We start from the raw sequence: 8343 nt of genomic DNA, 5'->3' as shown, positions 1-8343 counted from the left end.
TATTAAAAAGCAAATATATTGCTGCTAACAAAGTGATTATTGAAAGCAATGAATATTATAAAGAACAAAGTGATTACTAAAAGCAATTGAGAATTCTCTGCAATTATTTTTCAACTTTTTATCCTTTGGGTGCATAGCAACAAGGATGTACAATCAAACTACCCTGTGTTAAGGTATTTTGAAATAATTTTGTGATTATGCCAATAATTTAATATGTAATTAATATCATTTTTTAATTTTTAACAGTTGCCTTTCTAATTTAATTGTTTTATAATTATGTAAAACATTTACATTGTTCTAGAGTATAAACCAAAACAAGGCATGCTATAAAAACTATATCTTTTCTTCCTATCTGTGTGGCCCTATTCTCTTCTATCATTTTATAAATAAGAATCTTTTCAAATGCATGTTTGATTATTTTTCCATTGTTTCCTTTAAATTATAAAAATATAACAAATATAGGTATAGATATCCATAATTCATTATTTTATTCATTTCTTATATGAAGCTCACATAGCGTAACACTGTAGTAAATCCAATTTTTTGTGAAACAATACATTTTTGAGATTTTGGACTAGCAATGCACTGTATGAAGCACTACTTCATTCTTTCTTATGGCTGTAAGGGGCTTTCTGGTGTGAATGTTCCAGTTTATTGAAATTGTCCTCAAATAATAAGCATTTGGGTGTTTTCAGGTTTTTTGCTATTCCAAAAACTGTTATCTTAAATACATTTCAGCATATTTTATTTCATATTTTTGAGAATATACCTTTAAGTTAAAATTCCAGAGGTGAGACTGCTGAGAAAAGCATAAATCATAGGAAATTTCTTAAATCTTGTCCAATTTCTTTCCATAGGAAGGATATTACCTTGTATTCTAAATAGTCATTTATGGTTGGCCTACTTTCAACAGAGTTTAGATATTAACAAACATTGGATTTTTCACAATTTGATGGCTTTAAAATGTCAGATAGAGTCTTAATTTGGGTTTGTTTTATGATTATAATGTTTCTAGACTATTTGCATGTCTTTCTCTATGAACAGTCATTTTATATCTGTTGCCAATTTTTAAAGCCTTGCAACATAAGGGCTGTTGAAAATTTAAGGAGCTGGGCCATAGGTTGTACTTTCTTGTAAGGATAAGGTCTACATGAATAGTATTTGCAAATCAGGTCCAGCAAACAAAAAGAGCATCATCTGGGTGGGATAAAGGGCAAGCTAAGGGTAAATCAATACTTAATCTATATGTTCTCATCATAAGATTGAATTCCTCCTAGATTGTTTGTGTAACATTGTTGTGACATATTCCACCTTAAGGATTAGTCATATCCCCTATGAAATGTAACCCTTAACCTTGGGACAAAGTTAATATGGCTATTGTATTGTGTTTGTCATAATAAAAATAAAATAGTTGGCAATTTGCAGTATCTAACATGGCAATAGTGCTCTTGAAAATATTGATACCATTTTCCCAACTGGCATATACATTTCTTTATTTTCATAGTAGTTGGGAAATTTCCTTTTCATTGTTCATTTTAGGTTTTTTTGTTTGTTTGTTTTTGTATGGGTCTATGGAAGTAACATAAAGTTACATTTAGAGCAGGTTTCTTGTTAAATGCTGCAGCAACATCTTATAATAATATTTCAGAATTTGTTGCAACATTATTTACTTCCATACATACTTTGCTTCAGCCAATTTACCTTTTTAATCTAATTGCTTTGCTTTTAATCAATCTACTTAATCTGGAGAGTTTAAATTGCTTTGGATTTTTTTCTGGACAAAGGGTATATTATTTTAAATTAATTTTTTTCCTGTAGTAAATCATCATCAAAATCATGCTACTCTACTACTGCTTGGTTCATTTTCTTTCCTTTTTTAAGTTGGAGCATAACTTAATTGATCTTGTCTTGCTTTTAAGTCAGTTTAAATCTTTTTTACATATTGGTTTTTGACTGCCAAAATATAAGCTGAATTCATTTAATTGTTTATCTGTATGCTATTATACTGAACTCAACTTATCTTAAACTGATTGGTTAATATATATATATATATATATATATATATATATATATATATATATATATATATATATATATATATATATATATATATGTATATATATGTAAATTAGTACCATGATAAAATTGTTAGTAATACATATGAAGTGAAATTAAAATTATTGGTAATTCCAAGAGCGAGATTTGTGTGATCATTTTGAAACTTTTTTTGTGGTACCAAAGATTGAGCTCAAGATCTTGCTCTTTCCAGGCAGGTGCTTAAGCCCCTGAGTTATATTCTCAGTCCCCAGTGTGATTATTTTGGTAAGGGAATTATAGTGCCTTTGTCCAAGCTATGTCTCTACATTTTGTGGAACTTTTAACTTTTGGCAATGATACGTACAAGTAAAACCATCTAATCAACGTTTGAAATAACACTGTTCTTTGAGATTAACTTTTGATATTTTATTTGCTGTAAGAATATTTTAATGCATTTAATTACTCATGATTTTATACTAAATGATTAAAAGGAAATGACTTCTGAAATACAAATAATATGTAAGTGGATAAACGTTAAATTTTATTAAAGGAATAAAACCACAAAACACATCAACTCTAAATAGGTAATACTGGACTCAACTTGACTAATTTCCAGTTATCTTTTTGATCTCACTTTGAAGGATCATTTTCCCTGAAAGGCCTTTCATTAGCATACCGGATCCAAACTAATTTATTTCTGCTATTATACACTCATATACTCTTTTTAATTGCATTCATAGTAATGATCTATCTGTTGATTATTTAATGCATATGTTGCTCACTAAACTTTAAATAACAGAGCTGGAATTCTGTCTTGTCTAGTTTGTTTCCTTATTTTTTAATTTTTTTGTAGGTTATACTAATTTATTTCACATATATTTCTAGCCTGTGATTTCTTTTTATTATCAGCAAAAACAATCTGTGCAGAAAATCCAAAGGCAATTGCACAGTATAAAATGTAAAATGTGCAAATGTACCTTAAAATGTGAGTTACTGGATACCATTTGAGAATTACTGGATATATATGCAAGGTAAAAATTTATGGTAATTAAGGACTCCACTCATTCTAGATAATTTAATCTTCTGCATGTTCAGCCAATGCAAATAAATGTACAAGGCACAATTTAGTGTTGATGCTCTGATGTGTCATACATCCTTGGATTATTTATTTGAAGAAGTTAAAATAACAATGTCTATGTTCATGTTTTATTGTTTAATGAGACATCAGTTGATTTCTTTTTTAAATTAATTTTAATGAGAAAAGATAAAATAGCAATGAAGCAGTTTCAAAACAGGTTAGTAGGACAGTTACAATAATTACTACATTGCATATTGTTGTCTTCATAATAGTTATTTAGAGGATAAGACGTAAACATGATATCTTGTTTAAGCAATATTAGTACAAACCTGTCTTCTCAGTGAACTAAGAGAAAGTAGCTGTATATCCATCTTCTTTTGTATATACATATTCATTTTTTTCCACTACGAAATGGTCTTTCATTTATATCCCCTTGTTTTGTATTGTCAGAGATGTGTATTCCGTTGTTGTTGGAAAAGCTGTATTTGTAGAAATGTTTAAAGGACCTTTTCATACTTAGCACCAGTTCAAATATTGTAGGTAATTCAATTCAGCAAAATATCCCAATATAATCCAATAGTACATAATGTTGTGGGTTATCAGCAGAGCTGGAAATTAATAGAAGTTGCTGACTTGAACCTTTTACAGCTCAGATTAATATGGCTTTACTTTGTATACCTCGTGGTTATACTTTCTGCTGGATGGTTTAGACTAAATTAAAGCAAGACCCATATAACTAAAAATATAACTTTTGTATCTGTTACAAAAGGGTAAAATATCGTTAAGCTTCTCTTCTGGATGACTAACAACTAAAGTTTGCAGACCAAAAATCAGTGAAAAAGAAGGGCTACAAGGGTAGCCAATATTTTGGCCTGAGCCTTTCAAGGTCAGTGATGACTCAGGACATAAGGGAACTTCTGCTGTGACATCCTATAACTCAGTGGTGTCCCAAATATTCTGTTCAAGGAGATTATGGGACCACAGAGTAAAGGGATCAACGATGTAGAGTGTGCCTAAGGAGAGTTACATGGAAAGAAAACACTCTCAGGCTTTCAAAGAGAACAAATTGGACAAGCAATTGCCTTGACTCATCCAGATGGCTGGCATGAGCAAAGATCTACAAACTTCTCTACATGGTTTCAGGGTAAATCCTGAGGAGATTTGACTGTAGAATCATTTCTCAAATCTCCACCTAATGGTAGAATCCATAACTCAGGGTATGTTTGTAGTTCCCATAACCAAAATTATGTCATTGTCCACCCCAACCCCTTGCATTTGCACAAGAAACTCTGTCTCAATCTCACACACAGTTTCACTTTTGTTTTCACTTCTTGAAGCACACAGACAGTCACTTTCATCAATCAAAATAATGGAAGGTTTGTTCTCCCTGGAAAGCTGAAATAAGTTCTTAATAAGCCTTTCACTTTCACCTAGCCACTTAGAAACAAGGTCAGAGGAAGATACTGAAAAAAATGTCAAGTTGTTTGCTTCTGTTGCTACAGCTTTGGCTAAATATGATTTTCCTGTTTCAGGTGGTTCAAACAATAGAATTCCTCTCCAAGGTTTCCTCTCCCCTGTAAAAAGATGGGGAAATTTAAAGGGCAAAATCACACCCTCTTTAAGAGCTTCTTTGACTCCTTCAAGACCAGCAAAGTCTCCCCATTTTACATTTGGTCGCTAAATAACAATGGCATCTTGAAGTTGATTCTGTATTTTTTTTTTGTTTTTTTCAGGATCATCAGATTCTTCTTCCCCATACTGTCTTTCCCCTTCCCCATTACTGTCATTCCCCTTCTCATCACCTGGACCTGACTGTCCCTCTTTCACAGGCTTCCGTCTGAGCTTTCTTTCTTTTTTTCCCAAATATTCCTTTAGTTTTTGCACTCTATCATGATATTCTGCACACTTTGCCCTGATACTTTGGTTGGCTTTATTTCCCTGTGCTTCCTATTTAATTACATGAAGAAAATACTGTACAGCATGTTGGTAGAGTTGAAAGGCTTCCTCAAAATTCCAAGCTTTGTCTTTTTGTGCTGATTTGCTAGCAAGATCTATTGCTTTCTAGAGGTTGCCCTTAGTGGATGCCATGGTGGAAAGCAGAGGCAGTTCCCTGGCAAAGAACAAGGTGTGAAGAGTGCCAACAGCAGCAACATCGAATTGCTCCCATGTTGCTGCAGCAAACCTAGGGAGACTGATGTATTTCAGACCTCAAATGATGACCTCCGTAGCAGAAATAGCAAAACAACACAACAGTCCACTGGTCTCCTGACCTTTGTCATAAAACTTCCACAAATCTTGTGTAGTTTATTTTCATAAATTCCAATAGTTTACATAGTACTTGTCACACAGAAAAACATTATTTGAATAACAAATGCATATGTTAGAAATATTAAAATACTTCACACAGAAAAATTGAGGATTAAAAGGAATACAACATATCTATTGTGCAAGGATTGGCTTTGGGCTAGAGATGAAAAGAACTTGAAATGGTAAACAATATATTAGAACTAGATTTGGAAGGATCCAGGTCTCAGTATGCAGCTTGGTAACTTTCTGACCTTAATAACAATACTGTCTTTCTCTGATCTATATTGTCTGCATTTATAAAGTGAATGGGAAAATGAAATAATATTAAAAATCTTATAAATTTGATAATCCTTGATTTGCTATTTCTGTTTGTTCAGCTCTATATGAGATTGCAATATTTTAATATAGAATGTTCCACAAAGTCTCATGTGTTGTAGGCCTGGTACCTTGCTACTGGTATTATTGGGAGGTGACCGAAATTCTAAGAGATGAAGTCTGATTGGAGGAAGTAGGTCACTGAGAGCATATCCCTGAAAGATGTATCTTGTTCCTGGCCACTTTTGGTCTCTTTTTTGCTTCTTGGCCCTGAAGAAGTGAGCAGCTTTGCTGTGCCATGTGATGACTGCTATACTGTTCTACTTTGCCAAAAGACAAAGGAGATGGGACGAAGCAATCATGAACTGATATCTCTGAAAATGGAAGCCTAAATAAGCCTTTCCCTTTTTAAACTGATTTTCTCACATGTTTTGTTATAACTACTGAAATCTAAAATAGAATACCAGTACTTATGTCAGAATTATATATTAAATTTGATGTGCATTTTTTTTCCTTTTAACCTTTGTAATTAAGCAACTTCAGAAATCTTTTAAAATTCTTTGCCTAATTACTGCACTTTTGTATTTTTGTAGGTCTAACATCCCTGGAATTTCTCACATATGTCTAGGACACTCTCAGATATGAAGAACCCAAGGTCATGAAATATATACCTCATTCTTTAAGAAGATCTAATGTTATATAGGAACACAGGGAGAAAAAATGCCTCTAATACATACACCTTAAACTTTAATTGAATAGGAAATGGCACCCAATACTCACATAATTTTGAATGGTGCTTTCTAACTTCTAAATTGTGACTCTATTTTCCCTCCGTTCAGTATAGAGGTACTTATTTTCCCTCGAGTTTCAAATATATTCAGTGCAATTTAGCCATCTTGTAGTCAAATTTAAGTGCCCTTTTCCCATTAATGTAGGAAATTCTTTTGTTTTTATGCTTCCAGGTGTTGGCTGAACCAGAGAGTATTTCAATGGTATATGGTTTTCTACAGGAGGGAAAGCAAGAACACTCAGAATGAAGGAGCATCTATTTTTCTGGTTTTTTTTTCACAGAACTTTTCTATTTAAATGAAAATAATGCAAGGCAGTAATCTCTTCTTAACTCTAGTTAGGTCTGATAGAAAAACAGTTATTGTCCTCTTCAGCTCAAAGCCACCAGATGTGAGAGAGATAGCTAATGTGGGGGGTAACTATACGAATACTATAGCCATCTTTACCTCAACTCTACACATTCTAAAAATCATTCCCCATTTAAAGATTATGTATTCTTTCAAAAAGATATGTCTTTATTCTGTGTCAGGAATCATCTACCAAAGGCAGTATGTTAGGGAAAATTCAAAAGAAATTGAAAACAAGTAGATATCTAATGCTAGATACTCCTAAGTAACTATGAAATGGGAAGGGCTAGTTTTAAGAATCTGTATAGAGAGTAGTAGTACCATTCAAGAGAAGGAAAATGAGTGAGAATTGGTGTTGATAGTTGGGACAGCTTCATTATAGATCAGGTAAATTGAGTATGTGCAGTAAAAATGAGTACAAGTATATGAGGTACAATAAAATAAGTATTGAGCATAACTTTGCTAAATTAAATACTTGTTGAAATATAATTTTTCTATTAGTGTGGGTTTTCAGTATACACTGTTCACATTCCTTGTGTTGAATTGGTACCTGTACAAAACACTTAGGTCTTTTGTTCAGCTAATTTCCCTCACTTTTCTGCCTGCCTTCATCTCTTGATACCTGTCCCATTTGACAAAGAACTATACTCCTACTTCTTATTATCTATCTTTTAATTTGCTCTTTAGATTTTATTCTGTGTTACTCACATATGAGAGATCATATGATATTTAAACTTGCATGTATGGTTTATTTCATTTATCATTGTCAAACAAATAAGATTTGTTTGTATTTGTACAAATGACTCAAGTTTATCGTTTTTACACTGCAGTTGTTCTCCATTGTGTGTAAACACATTTTCTTTATCCAGATATCTGTTGATAGACATATAGGCTACTTCCAAGATCTAGCTATTATTAATTATGCTGCTATAAACATGGCAATGCATTTATCACTGAAATATATACACTTGCTAGCAGATACCTAGAAAGGAAATAGCTGGGTCAAACGGAATTTACTTTTAATTTTTTGAGGAATCTCTATACTCATTTCCACAGTGGTTATACTAATTCACGCTCTCACCAGAAATAAAGAAGTATTCTGTTTCCTCTGCAACTTCACTGCATTTGTTGCTATTTGATTTGTTGATGATATCCATTCTTTGTGTTGTAAGATGGATGAAACTCCCTGTTGTTTTAACTTGCGTTTCTCTAATGGCAAATGACATTTGAAGATTTCCTCATGCACTTGTTACTTATGTATGTTTGTTCTGTAAAGTGTCTATTTGTTTTGTGTGCCCAGTTTTTGTCCAGCTCTTTTTTGGGGGGTGTCTATTTGTCGGGGTTTTATATGTGTTGAATATTAGTAGTATTTCTGAAGTATAGCTACCAAAGGTTTTTCCCATCCTGTAAGTTGATTTTCCACTCTGATGCTTTTTTCTCTTGCTGTAAAGGAGCTCTTGATATGGCCCA

The 8343-nt window shown here is 32.6% G+C and overlaps 1 pseudogene; it reads right to left on the bottom strand.

Annotated features, from left to right (window-relative positions):
* Positions 1-4288: 4288 nt before the first annotated feature.
* On the bottom strand, positions 4289-5203 carry LOC101567183 (annotated as a pseudogene).
* Between the last annotated feature and the right edge of the window lie 3140 nt (positions 5204-8343).

This window comes from Octodon degus, unplaced genomic scaffold (genome assembly GCF_000260255.1).
Source record: "Octodon degus isolate 3935 unplaced genomic scaffold, OctDeg1.0 scaffold00224, whole genome shotgun sequence".
Lineage (NCBI taxonomy): Eukaryota > Metazoa > Chordata > Mammalia > Rodentia > Octodontidae > Octodon > Octodon degus.
This window is presented reverse-complemented; position numbering and strand designations above follow the sequence as displayed.